Source organism: Acomys russatus, chromosome 30 (genome assembly GCF_903995435.1).
Source record: "Acomys russatus chromosome 30, mAcoRus1.1, whole genome shotgun sequence".
Taxonomy (NCBI): Eukaryota; Metazoa; Chordata; class Mammalia; order Rodentia; family Muridae; genus Acomys; species Acomys russatus.
Window position 1 is genome coordinate 21,440,739 of NC_067166.1, and position 17,649 is coordinate 21,458,387.

General features: G+C 44.4%; 1 protein-coding gene across 1 annotated transcript in view; it reads left to right on the plus strand.

The window, feature by feature from the left end:
- Positions 1-17,649, plus strand: part of Taf9 (TATA-box binding protein associated factor 9) — a 720,252-nt gene that overhangs the window by 651,714 nt on the left and 50,889 nt on the right. The gene's annotated exons all lie outside the window — the stretch shown is intronic.

The following is a 17,649-nucleotide window of genomic DNA, read 5'->3' on the forward strand; positions in this document are numbered from 1 at the left end:
GGTTTGGTCATTTCCAGCTATCTACTAAGCCACGACTCAGTTACCCGATGCCTGAGCTAATTAATGTTCTTAGCAATCGTTAGAACTACTTATTACCCCTAGGCATTCTTCCATGGTTGATAAGTATTCTGTTTCTTCTCTTGGGTGTAGGCTTTTCCCCCCTACATGGCTGTTTACCATATAATAGTTTCTTAAACGATATGCTTCATACATTCCTATGTAGGAATTTTATATTTTGCAAGATCTTTTTTTTTTTTTTTTTTTTTTTCCTTCCCCCGACAACTCCCATGCGGGCAGTGGGAATTAAACTCAGGTCTTCCGTAAGACCAGGTTAGCCCAGGCCAGCCTAAGCCTACTGTCCTCCTGCCTCTGCCTGCCTGTGCCGGGATTTCAGGCATGTGTCACCATGCCTGGCTGATAAGAAGCTTTCACAGACTAGGACTTAGAGGCATTGTTAGAAGATGAAGATGGTTGGTGCCCTGTGTACGAATGTGTTGGGAATAACTTCCTAAGATCTGAGGATGAAGTAAATGTGCTTGGTACAGGATGGGATTTATATGAATAAGGCAAAAAGGAGACTCTGATTGACTTTTTTCTTAATTTTTTTCTTCTTCTCCTTCTCCTCCTTTTTCCCCTCCTTCTTCTTTTGGTTTTTCAAGACAGGGTTTCTCTGTGTCGCCCTGGCAGTCCTGGATTCACTTTGTAGACCAGGCTGGCCTCGAACTCACATCCACCTGGCTTTTCAGCAGGTGCTCTTAACCACTGGCTGGCTGTCTCTTCAGTTCTTCCTGAGACTTCTCTTTCTCAAAAGAGAAAAGAATATAAAATAAACATTAATCAAATACTGCAAATATTTTGTTCTCATATCTAATTTTAACTTCATGAAGCTGCTGACTTTCCATGTCTCCAAACTTTAAAATGTAATAACAATAAAAAACTTAAAAATTGAACTATTCTACAAGGCATGCACACATGAAAATGTCATATACAACATACATATATACTGTTTAAATTTATCAATTAAAAGTGTTTAAGAGCCGGGTATGGTAGTGCACGCCTTTAATACCAGCACTCGGGAGGCAGAGGCAGGTGGATCGCTGTGAGTTCGAGGCCAGCCTGGTCTACAGAGCAAGTCCAGGACAGCCAAGGCTACACAGAGAAACTCTGTCTCAAAAGAAACAAAGTAAAAACAAAGGGGGGAAAAAATAGAAGGAGGTTGAAGTGGAGAGAGAAGTTTCTTACTCTGGAATCCAGTTACAGCTTTTGCTGGCAGCAACAGAGTTAACACCTCCCTGAGGCCTTTCCCCTTCCTGGCAATGAACCTTCAATTTTTTAGTAATCTCACCAGAAACCTTATTTGCAGGGAAAAGACTGAACTCCTTATGCAATACCAGCGGCATCTGGTTTTACCTTATCAAATCATAATTCCACCCAAGGAATCTTAGGAGCTACTTCGAGTATCTCTTTATCAGAAGAGAGAAGGGAGGGGGGAAACTTTAGCAACCAGAGGGCAAGGGCAGTGATGGCTCACTCCTGTAAATCCGATCACTCTCAGAGGCAGAGGCAGGTGGATCTCTGTGACTTCCAGGCCAGCCTGGTCTACAGAGTGAGTCCAGAACGCTAGGGCTACATACAGAAACCCTTGTCTCGAATAAACAAAACAAAGCGGGGGAAAAAAAGTGCATATGACTAATGCTAAGACAATTGCTTACTATTTCTTAGAAAAGCCTGCACCCACACCTGCGCCTGGATATGTCTGACGTTCCCCTACTCTCAGTGTGTCTTTGAGTGCCTCTCTTTCTCTTAACCCTTATGCTTAAGCCTATATTAGAATATACTTAATAGGGGCTGGTGAGATGGCTCAGCAGTTAAGAGCTCTGATCGCTCTGTCAGTGGACCCAGGTTCAGTTCCCAGCACCCACATGGCAGCTCACAACTGTCTGTAATTCCAGTTCCAGAGGACCTGACACCCTCACACTGAAAACACCAATGCATGTGAAATAAAAGTTATACACACACACACACACACATACACACACACACACACACACACACACACACACATCACCAACTCTGTTTCTCAACCTGGCAATCCTGAAATTCTTTTCAAGGCCCTTAAATTAAAGCTTATGATTTGAGTTGTATGGAGCTTTGAAAGTACAGCTAAGACAGTTTCCCTTTTTTTTTTTTTTTTTTTTTTTGGTTTTGTTTTGTTTTTTGTTTTTGAGACAGGCTTTCTCTGTGTAACAGCCCTGGCTGTCCTACACTCTATTTGTAGACAGGCTGGCCTTGAACTCACAGAGACCCACCTGCCTCTGCTTCTCCAGTCCTGGGATCAAAGCCGTGTGCCACCATGCCCGGCTACATTTTCCCATTTTTTAAATAGTATTTTAGATAACGCATGAATTTTATCTCTAAACTTTGTAGCTTCTGCATAGAAAGGATTGAACTTGAGAAACAGCAGCACCTGAGGTGGTCTGAAACCAGGTGATAGCAACAGAGGTGACTCCTGCATTTTCATACATGAAAGTCCACCCTGGGGGCTGGCCTTGGGTTGGAGAGGCCCAGAAACAGGACTCAGAAAAGAAGGCCAGGGAAGCGAGATGTTGGAAGCCCTGCTCCAATCACAGGCTTCTCTCAGTTCTGAAAACTAGAGGAAGAAAAGAAATGTTTTTGGGGGCTAGAGAGATGCCTCAGAGGTTAAGAACACTGACTGTTCTTCCGGAGGTCCTGAGTTCAATTCCCAGCAACCACATGGTGGCTCACAACCATCTATAGTGTGATATGATGCCCCCTTCTGGCCTGCGGGTGTACATGCAGACAGAGCACTGTATATATAATAATAAATAAATATTTTTTTAAAAAAGAAATGTTTTAATGTTTGTTTACTAACTTATTATGTTGAAATCTTCAAGCCTAGAGAGGGCTAGGGGTGAAGCTCCGGGGCAAAGTATGGACAGAGCATGTTCAAAGCCATGAACTCCATCCCCCGCAGCAGACACAAGCAGGACGTTCAAACCGAAGCCTGTAATCCCAGCACTCAGGGAGGCAGAGGCAACAGGGTCCCTGTGAGTTTGAGGGCAGCCACACTGAGAAACCCTGTCTCAAAAAAACAAAAGGAAAAAGAAAAAGAAGGAACATAGTATGGTGGTATCTTTACCAGTGTTTACCAATTGTTTATAGTAAAATGCAACTGGGCCACATTTACTTTCTCACACAAACATATATCTGAGATTTATACATAGAACACCTTTTTTGTTGGTTTATTTGTTTTTTGAAACAGGATCTCTCTGTGTAGTCTTGGGTGTCCTGGACTCACTTTGTAGATCAGGCTGGCCTCGAACTCACAGAGATCCGCCTGCCTCTGCCTCCCCTAGTGGTGGGAATACAGGCTTGGCTTCTGACTCCTGCATTTTAAGCCTTCTTTAAGTTCTCTTCTTTAAACAGTGGCGTCTCTTAATTCTGCACACGTTCCTGAACTGACTGCAATCACTTAACTGTCTTCCCTGCCTTGAATTCTATGAGCTTGTGAAGGTCCCTCCTCCTCCAAAGGATGTCCTCCCAGATCTCCTCCTCTCCTTGTACTTTGCACTGCTGTCACTTTAATTGAGGAGCGAGTAGCTTTCTTGCTTTTAATACTATCCTCAAGTACACCAGAGTTGACTTCTGCTGCTAACACTTTGATGAGAAGCTCTGCCTTTTCCTTCTGTTTATTTTCTCAAGCCTGTTCCCTACAGGAGGGGTTAACCAGGAAGTTTCCTTTACTCCCTTCCCCCAGACAGAAGGAAAAGAAAAAATAACAGGAAACCCACTCACAGAAAACAATGAAGATGAATATCAAATATTTGTTCCTTTCTGTGCAAGAGAAATTCGGCCTGGTATTAGGTCATCACAGGAGCACTTGAAAGAATCAAAGTTGCTTTGAGCTATGAGAATTTTCAGAACCATTTGGTTGGTTTTTATGGAAATCCAGAGGAGTTAAGACAGCCTGGTATGGTGGTGGTGCACATCTTTAATCCCAGCACTCACGAGGCAGAGGCCAGCCTGGACTACAAATTGAGTCCACGACAGCCAAGGCTAACACAGAGAGACCCTGTCTTGAAAAAAACAAAAACAAAAACAGATAGACCCTGTCTCGAAAAAGCAAAAGATGAAAAAAGAAAAAGAAAAAAAGAGAGACACCTAAGATCCAAGCCATCCCCCAGTAGGTGGTAAGTGATGGAATAAATGAGTGGAGACGTCAAACCAGGGGTCTTGGGTTCTACATAGGTTGTAGGAAAGGCTGGTCACTGGTTGGACTTCGGACGCTGGCGTTAATAGAATAAGTGTACGGGTTCCTGAGATGGGAAAGTAGGAGGCTGTTTTTCTGCCTGCATGTTTTATTTGGTTGGGTGGGGCTCCCCTGGCCTTCATAAGTTAAGACTTCTTCACTGGGGGACAATTCCAAAGTCTAGACACAGCTCAGAAAGGACAGAGGTTGAATCCCAGCCCGGTTTTGTCTGTTTTTAATGATTTATTGTTTGTTTTATGTACGTTGGTTTTGCACTGCATGTATGTCTGTGTGAGGGTGTCAAATCCCCTGGAAAGGGAGTTACAGACAGCTGTGAGCAGCCACGTGGGCGCTGGGAATTGAACCCGGGTCCTCTAGAGTAGCAGCCAGTGCTCTTAACCACTGAGCCATCTCTGCAGCATGCAGTTTTGGGTAAGAAGAGGTCTCACTGTTGCCCAGCGCGGCCTCACACTCCCAGACTCAAGCCTCCAGGTGCGTGCATGCGTCACTGTGCTCAGTGGCCGCCTCCGTGTTTTCGAGTTACAGGAAGTGTGCTTCTGGAACAAGCTCTGCACACTCCTCTTGGTATTGAGTGGGACTTAGATAATCACAGCTGGAAACGGGATGGAGAGAGAGAGCAGAGCCCGGTTCTATGTGCTATCAGTCAGTAATGCGAGGATTTCATACAGAAGGCAAGCGCTGCGCCTGAGTGTTTGTGCCCGTACATAGCCAGAGCCACCGTGCCTTTGGATCAGACACCGCTCCCGCTTCCAAGATTAAAAATAATAAAGAGCTTAAGCATTTCTAAATGTTCTGTTCCTGCCTCAAAGTCACTAAGGGCTGTGATGTCATATCCGTCCCTTATCCATGGGAACTGGTTATTGCTGTCCACACCTTTGTGTTGTTTTTCTTCAGTTTCTTAAACATATGAAGAAAAGGAAGGAACCCGTCCAGGCCTTTTGAACTGCATGGCTGTGCCTTCTAACTTGCAGAAACCCAACCATGTGGAAAAGGACAGTCTAACCTTTGAAGCTGGCAAAATAACAGAGTGTGGAGTGGGCTTTTAAGTGGAGAGAGAAATATGCACTCACCAACCTTCTCCATCACATAGCCTCTTCAGGCAAAGAGGCAAAGACTTAAAGAAAAAATCAGCCAGGTGGGGTGAGGGTGGGTGGGGGCAGACACCTGTAATCCCAGCACTCGGAAGGCAGAGGCAGGCAGATCTCTGAGTTCAAAGCCAGCCTGGTCTACAGACTGAGTTCCGGGACAGCCAAGGCTACACAGAGAAACCCTGTCTCAAAAACAAAAACAAAACAAAACAAATCCAAAAAAACACCCCAAAACAAAACAAAACAAAAGAGAAAGGAGAAAGAAAAAAATCTATATGCTGTCCTCTTTCTTTTATGGTTTTTGACTTTTCGAGACAGGGTTTCTCTGTGTAGCCTTGGCTATCCTGGACTCGCTTTGTAGACCAGGCTGGCCTCGAACTCAGAGATCCACCTGCCTCTGCCTCCCAAGTGCACTCCCCGCCCTCCCTCTCCTCTCTCTCTCTCTCTCCCCACCCACTTCCTTTGTTTTTTGTTGTTGTCTGAAACCAAGTCTGGCTGTATTGCTCTGACTGGTCTGGTACTTCAGCCTCCCACGTAGCTGGAGCTACAGGTGTGTGCCATCAAACCTGAGCCTCTCAGGCTGGGCGTGGTGGCACATGCTTGTAATCCCAGCACTTGGGAGGCAGAGACACGTAGATCTCTGTGAGTTCGAGGCCAGCCTGGTCTACAAAGTGAGTCCAGGACAGCTAGGGCTACACAGAGAAACCATGTCTTGAAAAACAAACAGAAATAAACAAACAAAAACCTGAGCCTCTCTCACTTTCATGCAAGGGTGTGTGTGTGTGTGAGTGTGTGTGTGTGTGTGTGTGTGTGTGTGTGTGTGTGTGTGTGTGTGTTTGTGTGTATGTGTAGTTGGTTTTGGTTGGTCAAATTTTTGGTTTTGAAAACGTCATTTTCTTAGCATGGACTTTGGCCTTTTCTACATTTATAGTACTATCTCAAATCCAAAGCTTCTATCTTGTCTTAGGCCTAAAAGCCTATTTAAACTGGTCTGTAATCAAGGCAAAGGTCAAAGCATGCAAGTAAATATTTGGAATTGCTTTTAAAAACTCAGCCCAGTGCAATATTCCATGAAACAGTGTTGCTGAAATCAGCTATGGAGAGAAAAAGCAAAATGAAGTAGTTACTAGTCCCGGGCATGTGCTTTAGATGACAGTTTTATGTTCTTAGTACATTTATTTATTCTCTCTCTGTCTCTGTCTCTGTCTCTGTCTCTGTCTCTCTCTCTGTCTCTCTCTCTCTCTCTCTCTCTCTCTCGTGTGTGTGTGTGTGTGTGTGTGTGTGTGTGCAGGTGTGCCACAGTGTGCTTGTGAAGGTTAGAGGACAACTTTGGGGAGTGTTTTCTCCTTTCACCATGCAGGACCTGCCAGTGGGACTGGGGTGTGAGACATAGCAGCCAGAGAGAGCCGCCTCAGCGACCCACTTTCCTATTCTTTCTTCCCACTGTCCTAACTATACCCCCAGGTCTCACAGCATCCTCTCTTTTGACCTAGAGAGTCTCTAGGTCATTTGCTACAGTTTCCCCTTTCCCGCTGCAAGCTAAAAGCCGTTGTGACTAGATGTGGTGGCGGAGGCAGGTGGATCTCTGAGTTCAAGGCCAACTTGGTCTACATAGCAAATTCCAGGCCAGCTATGTCTACACAGTAAGACCCTGTCTCAAAACTAAAACACAAGAAGCGTTTGTGGACTGGGTCCCTTCCATTTCCCACTTGGTTTATGGCTTCCCAGGATTGGAGTAAGGAGGCCAGCGGCAGCCTCAGGAACTATGGCTGCTGATACAAAAGATATCTTGGATTTTGTTGCTTGACTTCTATACCTAAAAAGCCAAAACAAAACAAAAAACACCTGTTATTTATTACTATTGGGGGGAGGGGCATATGTGCCACGGTGTGCGTGTGTAAACAGAGGACCCTTTGTGGACTCACTTCTCTCCTCCTAACTTTATGTGAGTTCTGAGGATCAAGTTTTGATCATCAGTCTTGCATTGTTAAGCAGCGGCATCACACACCGAGTCATCTCACTGGCCGTGGTTCTGAACTCTTTTTTGTTTAGTTTGTTTTGTTTTTTTGAGACAGAATTTCTCTGTGTAGCTTTGGCTGTCCTGCACTGGCTTTGTACCAGGCTGGCCTTGAACTCACAGTGATCCACGTCCCTCTGCCTCCCAAGTGCTGGGATTAAAGGCGTGCGCTACCACGCCAGCAGTTTTGAACTCTTATTTAATTTCATTTTTTAAATTTTTTTTATTTTTTCTTTTTCTTTCTTTTTTTTTCTTTTCTTTTCTTTTTTTTTTTTTTTTTTTTTTTTTTTTTTTTTTTTGGTTTTTCAAGACAGGGTTTCTCTGTGTAGCCTTGGCTGTCCTGGACTCATTTTGTAGACCAGGCTGGCCTTGAACTCACAGCGATCCGCCTGCCTCTGCCTCCCAATTGCTGGGATTAAAGGCATGAGCCACCATGCCTGGCTTCTTTTTAATTTATATGACCTGCTGTGTGTAGGTAGCCTGGAACACACAGCCAGAAGTCACACAGAAACACCTGCAGAGCTAAGCCAATCCCACAGAGCCTGGGCAGATGACATTATTTTCACTTCTGAAGAGAATCTGATTGTGATTATTTTCCGGGGCTGGTGAACAAACTGATAGATTTAACTAAGTTCAAAACTTGAGTTGAGAATATAGGTCAGTGGTAAGCACTGAGCCAACATGCTCAGGGCCCTAGCTCAGTTCCTACCACCAGAAACAAATCAAAAACCAAAAACATATATCGAAATCAAATCTAAAACATAGAAAGAATCTCTGTCACCAAAAAAAAAACAAAAAAAAAAAAACAAAACAACAACAACAAAAAAAACACAAAGGAGCCAGGCGTGGTGGCGCATGCCTTAATCTCAGCAGTTAGAGAGGCAGAAGCAGGCAGATATCTGTGATTCTGTGAGTTCCAGGCCAGCCTAGTCTACAGGCTATAAGAGAAACTCTGTCTTGAAAAACCAAAAAAAAAAAAAAAAAAAAAAAAAAAAAAAAAGAAAGAAAGAAAAAGAAAAGAAAAAAAACACAAAGGACATAAGTTGATATTTATTCAAAGAAATTGGATATGTGGTCAACATCCTCGGAGAAATGCAGATCCCTACTGTGATGACTGTTAGTGAAAGGGCAAGAGAGGAAAAGAGAGAGCGGGAAGAAAGTTAGTAAACATTTGACATTTGGAGAAGTTGGTCACGTGTTATGGTGGCATGCTGGTAATCTTAGGTAATCCTAGGCCTCAGTGGGGCAGAGAAAGAGGATCAGAAGTTTAAGGCCATTCTTAGCTACATATGGACTTCAAGGTCAGCCTGGGATACGTACGTGAGACTTGGCCTAAAGCAAGCAAATAAACAAACAAAAAAAACCAAAAAACAGATTTGGAGAAATTGGAATCTTCATGAATTGTTAACAAACGTCACAAAAAGGAAGATGTTTATTTGTGTGTGTGTGTGTGTGTGTGTGTGTGTGTGAATATGGTGCATGCGTGTAGGCACATACTCCTGTGGGTGTGGCGTGTGCGTGCAAGCAGGTATAGACACTGGTTTGTATGCATGTGGAGACCAGAGGAGAACACCAGGTATCCGCTATCACTCTTCACCATATTCCTTGACAAGGCCTTCTCTCTGAACCTGGGGCACACCGGCAAGCTTCAGTAACCATTCTGTCTCTGTTTCCCTCCCAACTTCCTAATTTGGGGGCCACAGGCCAGAAGCCAAAGCCATACTAGGCTCCCCCCCCCCCTTCTGTTAACATAGCCCTGGATGTGCTGGACTCTCTTTGTAGAACAGGCTGATCTCGAACTCACAGAGATCCGCCTGCCTCTGTCTGCCTCCCGTGTGCTGGGATTAAAGGTGTGTTCCCGCACCCAGCTGTGCTAGGCTTCTTACATGGGTTCTGGAGATCTGAACTCAAGTCCTCATGCTTGCAAACCATGTACCCTTACCCACGCGGCCACTGCCAGGCTCTTCCCTCCCTCCCTCCCTCCCTCCTTCCTTCCTTTCCTTCCTTCCTTTGTTTCTGTATTAGGGATGGAAGACAGGGCCTCAAGTATACCAGCCAAGTGCTCTACCACTGAGCTGTAGCCCTAGCCCAGGAGCAAAATTTTTTCTTTATCCTTCAGTACCAGCTTCTCACATGGAGGATAAGGCAGACATCAAGAAATAACCTTCCAAGTCAGGCGCAGCGGCGCATGCCTTTAATCCCAGAACTTGGGAGACAGAGGCAGGTGGATCTCCTGTGAGTTCGAGGCCAGCCTGGTCTACAAAGCAAGTCTAGGACAGCTAGGGCTACACAAAGAAACCTTGTCTAAAAAAGAGAGAAAGAAAGAAAGAAGGAAAGAAAGAAAACCTTCCTGCAGTGAAGCAGAGAGCACAGCAGCCACACATGGCTTGCTCCTGGACACAGGACATACTGACGACTGTTGTCTGTGGTGTTCCTGCAGTGTGTATTCAGTCCTCATGTTCTGTGACTTCAAAGGCTAATCCTGAGTGTGTCTAAGAAAACCCTGGCTACCAACAGTGGCAGTTTCCACCTCCTGGTGGCATCTAGTGGCTGAGTCACATGGCAGGCTTGGAGGTGGGGATGCTGAGTAGCTTTTCCCATGCTTGACTTGGGTTTGCCCTCAGGCTACAAAAATCTCCAGAGTCCCCTTGAATATTAATGATGCTGGCAAGCCGTCAGGTCATAAGAAAAGTTTAAAATGGGACAAGGGCTTAGGATCTCACACACTGTTAACCCACAGCATTTTCCTCATCTGTCATGCCTCACATGCAAGGAGGAATCCTATGTGTCAATGTGTTAGAATAAAAGTGTTAAAACAAGTATAAATCATCTTCAAGTCCTTTCATTTTCTGGCTCTCTGTTCACTCAGGACTGTTCATAAGGACAAGAAGAAGAACATGGTAGTAACTAGGCATCTCAGTTGTGAGGTCGGTTCAGTCTCACACACACATGTGTACACACACACACACACACACACACACAGGTGCAAGTTTCAAATATGATTCATGGAACCAACAATTATAGGGTTGTTGCTCTGCTCTGCTACAACCCAGTAAATGTTCTCCTAAGATCACTAGACCTAAAAACAAAATACTAATTAAAAAAATCATGAGAACACTAAAGGCAGATCCCAATTCATGCTTATGTTTCTAAATTTACTTTGGTTTTTTTATTTCAAAAATTATTTTTACTTTATGTGTATGAGTGTTTGGCCTGCACATATATGTATGTGTGCCACTTGTGTGCACTTGGGAGGCAGAGGCAGGTAGATCTCTGAGTTTTAGGCCAACCTGATCTACAGAGCAAATTCCAGGACAGCCAGAGCTGCACAGAAAAACTCTGTCTCAAAAAACCAAAACCAAACAATAACAACAAAATAAAAACCAAAATCCAGCCAGGCAGTGGTGGCACATGCCTTTAATCCCAGCACTTGGGAGGCAGAGGCAGGTGGATGTCTGTGACTTTGAGGCCAGCCTGGTCTACAGAGTGAGTTCCAGGACAGCCGGAGCTGTTACGCAGAGAAACCCTGTCTTGAAAACCCAAAAAAAACCAAACACACAAACAAAACCAAAATCCTGGTAACATGCTTTTCTTCAAATGTATATAATTTTTAAAAATTAAGGTATGCCAGATGGTGGTGGCACTTGGGAAGCAAAGGCCGGAAGATCTTTTTAAGTTAGAGGCCAGCCTGGTCTACAGAGTGTTCCAGGATACCCAGAGCTACACAGAGAAACTCTGTCTTGAAAACCTAAAAGTAGATAGATAGGCAGACGGACAGACAGACAGATAGATAGATAGATTAAATTGAAAAGCTAAGGAGGTGGCTCCGTTAGTAAAAAGCTCACTATGCAAATGGAAGTGGCTCTCAGCTCTCCAGGGCGCTCCAGTCAAGGAGAGATGGCTTAAAACAAGTGGATAGTTCCCAAGGTGCCCCATGGTTGACTTCTGGCTTCCATATGCACAAGCATACATGCGCATACCTGCACGTACACATACGCCACATACACAACCAAACTGAGGCATAATACATGTACCGTAAGTAGCGCTGATCTTAAATGTTCAGCTTAAAGAATTTTTGAAAAAAATATATATAATCAAATCAACCAAATAGGGCGCAGTATCCAGAAGTTTCGTTACTTCACTAATGCCTCAAGCCAGGTGTGGTGGCGCACGCCTTTAATCCCAGCACTTGGGAGGCAGAGGCAGGAAGATCGCTGTGAGTTCAAGGCCAGCCTGGTCTACACAGTGAGTCCAGGACAGTCAAGGCTACACAGAGAAACCCTGTCTCACAAAACAAAAAACAAAACAAAAAACAAAACAAAAAACAAAACAAAAAACAAAACAAAAAAAAACCTTCCCTAATGCCTCTTCTCAAACAAAGCCCCCATTCCAACTTTTTTTTTTTTTTTTTTTTTGAGACAGGGTTTCTCTGTGTAGCTTTGGCTGTCCTGGACTGGCTTTGTAGACCAGGCTGGCCTCGAACTCACAGCAGTCTGCCTGCCTCTGCCTCCCGAGTGTTGGGATTAATGGCATGCACCACCACTGCCCGGTTCTTCTTCTTTTTTAAATTAGCATATATTAATTGTACAATGTGCTGAGTTTCGTTATTAAAATTTCACAGGTCTGTATAACACACTTTGGTTACATTCGCTGCTTACCGCCTCCTTTTGTTTCCCATCCCTGGTTGCCATACTTTAGGCTTTTTATAAAGTGAATTGTACAGAATGCATTCATCTAGCTCTTGCTGAGATCACACTGCCCTCAGAAAACTACACATATTCTGTGTAATAGTAGGGTTTTTTTTTGTTTTGTTTTGTTTTTGTTTTTGTTTTTTTTTGATACAGGGTTTCTCTGTGTAGCCTTGACTGTCCTGGACTCACTTTGTAGACCAGGCTGGCCTCGAACTCACAGCGATCCGCCTGCCTCTGCCTCCCGAGTGCAGGGAATAAAGGCGTGCGCCACCACGTGCAGCTTAGCAGTTCATTTTAGTCATATAGCTTTAGCTCAACTTATTTGTCATTTCTATTGATTTACTGCTGATAGATATCTAAGTTATTCCCAATTTGGAGTCTATGAATAAACTTGCTATTGTTGTACATTCATTTGGCCAAACATCTGTGCTCACTTAAATACAAAGAAAAGGTGCCAGGAATGGTGGTGCAAGGCTTAAATCCCAGCACAGCAGGGACAGGAGCAGGGGCAGGGGTAGGGGCAGGGGCAGAGGAGGCAGAGGTAGAACAGGCAGAGGCAGCCCTATCTCTATGAGTTTGAGGCCAGACTGGTCTATATAGCCAGAAGTTCCAAGACAGCCAGAAATACACAGAGAAACTCTATCTTCAAAAATCACAATAATAAGCCAGGTTGTGGTGGCGCAGGCCTTTAATCCCAGCACTTGGGAGGCAGAGGCAGGTGGGCCACTGTGAGTTCGAGGCCAGCCTGGTCTACAGAGTGAGTCCAGGACAGCCAAGGCTACACAAAGAAACCCTGTCTCGAAAAAAACAAACAAACAAACAAAAAAAAAAACCCAAACAAACAAGCAAAAAAGAAATCACAATAATAACAACAACAATTAAAAAGAAATCCTGTTTTTTATTTTGGGGTGGGGGTGGGGGGGCTTAAGAGGGTTTCTAAGCCAGGCATGGTGATGCATTCCTTTAATCCCAGTACAGAGGCAGAGGCAGGAGAATCAGTGAAAGTTCCAGACCAGCCTGGTCTACAAAGCGAGTCCAGGACAGCCGGGGATACACAGAGAAACCCTGTCTCGAAAAACAAAAACAAAAACAAACAAAAATTAAATTAAATTAAAATTAAAAGTAAATAAATATAATAAAAATTTTAAAAGAGGGCTTCTATATGCCATTTCTTTCAGCCCTAGAGGGCTGGTCGTCATAGTGGAATGAAAGAACCCAGTCTTGTAAGTGACTTCCACATGCACTCAGTGAAGCACACACATACACAACAAATTCAATCAACCAATCAGTGTAATAGTAATTTATAAGAAGAAGACGAATTCCTAACAAATAGAACAGCAAGTTTCTTTTGCTCTTCAGCATCCCACCACTCCATGCTTTGGGAGAGTTCCGTATCGAGACGGGTGTCAGCCCACCTACAGATGCTAGGGAGCCCTCGCAACCAAAATCCCTTGCTCCCAGGGCATGACACAGGACCTGTGCCCATCAGTCCACCTCTCATTCTGCACCTGAGTTGTGCACGTGCCCAGCACTGAGGTTGGCAGGGCGAATGGTGCACTTGGCACACAGAAGGGCTTTTCTCAGCAGGTGACTTGTAGATACGTTTTTGGACATTGTTTCTCCTGCTTGGCCTTGACCTCAGTTCCCCAGCATCTTCTGAGCTCTGTTAGGTGTACAGTAGATGGTGAGAAATTCTTCTCTTTAAGCCAGCCAGCGTTGGTTTCTGTGGACTAGACCTATGAGCCTTCCCAGCAGTGGTGGTGCTTGTCCAAGCTGCTCCAGGGCTTGGACACAAGGATTCATGAGCCCTGAAGTTGGCAGCCAACCTGGGCAGGATAATGAAATCTCGCAAAATAAATAAATAAAAAGTTTAAAAGTCCTTGATTTATAAACGCTCCCACAAACACCCTCCCCCCCATAACTGATAATTATTGCAGTCATTGCTACCATAAAGGGTACCCTGGGTAAAGAGTAATCTGTGAAATAACCTGCCAGGAATCCAATACCTTGCAGTAAATTCCTCCAAAGCAGCTATAGGGCCAAGGAATTAAGTCTGAAAGTACATACCTGGAGGTGGGGTGCCTGAAAGCTCCTTATGTCTGGGGGCCCTTTCCCCTTTTATAATTCATCAAACTAGTGTTCAGTGAAGAGACTTTGGGTAACAAAGAGGTCCACACATTATCTACACCCATATCATGCGTGTTTATATTCCAAGCGTAGTATAAATACCAGAGACTGTTTACAAGGCTCTCCAGAGCTAGTAGCAGGAAGTCTAAGGTTGAAATTTTAGACTTTAAAAGAAAATTATTTATTTATCTATTTTGGTTTGGTTTTTTCGAGACAGGGTTTCTCTGTGTAGTCCTGGCTGTCTTTGACTCTCTTTGTAGACCAGGCTGGCCTTGAACTCGCAGCAATCCACCTGCCTCTGCCTCCTGAGTGCTGTGATTAAGGGCCTGTGCCACAACCGCCCAGCGAAAATTATTTATTTTAGCTGGACATGGTAATACATGCCTTTAATCCCAAAACTGGGGAGGCAGAGACAGGCAGATCACTGTGAATTAGAGGCCAGCCCGGTCTCAGAGGTAAGGACCCTGTCTTTTAAAAAAATAAGGAAAAATTATTATTTAAGTTAGCACACACAAAAAAAAATTGGATTTTACTGTGGCTTTTGTTGTTGTTGGTTTTTTGAGACAGGGTTTCTCTGTGTAGCCTTGGCTGTCTAGGACGCCCTTTGTAGACCAGGCTGGCCTCGAACTCAAGAGATCCTCCTGCCTCTGCCTCCCAAGTGCTGGGATTAAAGGCGTGTGCCACCACACCCAGCTCACTGTGGCATTTTCACGTATATTATTTTAGTTCGTTCCTCACATATATTATTTTAGTTCGTTCCTGTTTGTTCCCCTTCCACACTGCCCTCCCCCATCTCTCCGGTTCCTCTTTTTGCCTCGCTCTCCAGCGCACCTGGCTGTGGAGTTCAGAGAACCACCCAGGTGCTGTTCCTCAGCCTTTCGCCTTTTGCTTGAGACAGGGTCGCACCAGCCTGGACTTTGCCAAGTCGGCTGAGGCAGCCTGGCAATGAGTGCCAGGGCTCCGCCTGTCTGTGCCTGTGTTGCCCTTGTTGGGATTACAAACGCACCCCACCATTGTGACTGGCTTTTTATGCGGGGTTCTCCGGATTCAGCCCTGATCCTCGTGCTTATGAACAGGGACTAGTGTGTTGTGTCTTCAGCCTTTGTGGATTGCTTCAGTCTGAGTATGTGAAAGCCATTGTGGGGGTAGCAGGCTGAACTGATACACACAGCCTCCGGAGCCCTGATTGCGCAATGCAGTCGCGGTACCTTTTATTAACAATGAACTATTCTTTGGCTCAGGACAACTTCTCACCGGTACAACATGACTGTTGTACCTTCTGTCCTCTGATCTCACTGTTTAGTCAAGTGGACTTGCTTGAGGCCACATAGCTTAACCTAACTCTCATTCCTGTTGCTTCTATCATCTGATATGAACATCAAAAACCTTAAGACAATCATATAATGAAAGCTCATTAAAGTGAAATATATGATCAGCGCAGATATATAAGATGTTCGTTTCAGAAAAAAAAAAAATCACCTGATCTAGCGTTAGCCAAAAATAGAAGCACAATCATAACAGATCTAGGTTTTGGTTTTTCAATGTTTTTAGACAGTTGGCGCTCACTCAGTAAACCAGGCTGGTCTCAAACTCAGACATCTGCCAGCCTTTGCCTCCTAAGCTCCAGAATTACAGGCTTGTGCCATCACAGGCCAGCTTTTTATTTATTTTGGTTTGGTTTTTCCAGGCAGGGTTTCTCTGTGTAGGCCTGGCTGTCCTGGCATTCACTCTGTAGATGAGGCTAGCCTGGAATTCAGAGACTGCTGCCTCTGCCTCCTGAGTGCTGGGATTAAAGGTGTGTGTCACCACTGCCAGGCCAGCTTTTGTCTTGATTTATTGGCTTTTTTTTTGTGAGTCTCCTGCTGTCCTGGGTCTGGCTGAGCACACCAGGCTGGAAATCAGCCTGTCTCTGACTCTCTAGAGTTGAAATGACCCAGTCCTCTAGGACTCACCTTGGAGCACACCGATGGCTCTCCTAGCCTGCTTCATTGCTTTTTATTTCAGGCCTAGCAGGGCCTGGAACTTTCTAGGACATTGTACCTCTGACTGGTGCTGGGATCTCAGGCATGCATTTCCACGCCTGGTTTGCTATTAAATTCTTACAAAGCAGAGAGGAGAAAATACTAGGTCACCTGAGCACTGTGACCTATAGGCTTCGTGACTTTCCAGTTTCTTTTCTTTTTAAGAAAGTGTTTATTAGACTAGTGGTGGAGGAGGTGATGGCGGTGGTGTGTGCAGAGGCAGAGGTAGAGGCAGGCGAATCTTGGAGTATGAGGCCAGCCTGGTCTACAGATTGAGTTCTAGGATAGCCTGGGCTACACAGAGAAACCCTGCCTTGTTTAAAAAAACAAAAAACAAAACAAAACAAAAAAATCCCCACATTTATTTTGTTTATTTTTTCAAGACAGGCTCTCACCATATAGCTCTGGCTAGGGACCTTTTTTTTTTTTTTTTTTTTAATTGTATGTGTGAGTGTGCCTATGTGGGTATGTGCAGAGCTGGGGGAGGCAGAGGCAGCAGATCCCTTTGGAACTCCAGGTGGTTCTGAGCAAGCAGATGTGGATGCTGGGATGAGACTTCAGATCCTCTTAAGAGCTGTATGTGCTTCCAGACATTGTCTCTCCAGCCCCCCAATTTATTTTCTGATTAAGGAAAAGTATTTTCAGCTGTGCATGGTGGCACATTCCTTTAATCCCAGTGCTGTGAGTTCAAGGCCAGCCTGGTCTACAAATCGAGTCCAGGACAGCCAAGGTTAACACAGAGAGACCCTGTCTCAGAAAAAAAAAGGAAAAGGAAAAGTATTTTCAATAGCATTCCTGGTGAACACGGGGATGTTTGAAAAGCAACCAATAAAGAAAAAAACACAAAATAGAAGGTAACTGACATTTTAATACAGCTATGCCTTGCTATAACATAAAAAATCAGTGCTACAGCATAGGTGTTAAAAGATTAACATTTATAATCGTAGTAAAATAATGTTCCACAAAGTTACATGTCTTTACCATTTAATTTTAATGCTAACCTAAATTTTTTAAAGGTATAAAATGGTAATATCTTACATTAATATTTTTAAAAAGGGGAGGGGGGCTTGCTTTGTAGTCCAGCTGGCTTTGAACTTCACATCCTCCTGCCTCAGCTCCTGAGTGTTACTTTGCATAGTGTGCACATGCCACCGTATTTATTTAATTGAAAGTACTTGTGTTTCTCGCTTTCCTCCTCTTTGCCTTGTGTTCTTTATGTTTGTTTGGCTGGTTTGTTGGTTGGTTTTTCAAGTCAGGGTTTCTCCACATAGCCTTGGCTGTCCTGGCTTTATAGACCAGGCTGGCCTCGAACTCACAGAGATCAGCCTGCCTCTGCCTCCAAAGTTCTGGTATTAAAGGCATGCGCCACCATGCCCGGCTGGTTTGTTTCCTGTTCTGAGACAAGGTCTCACTG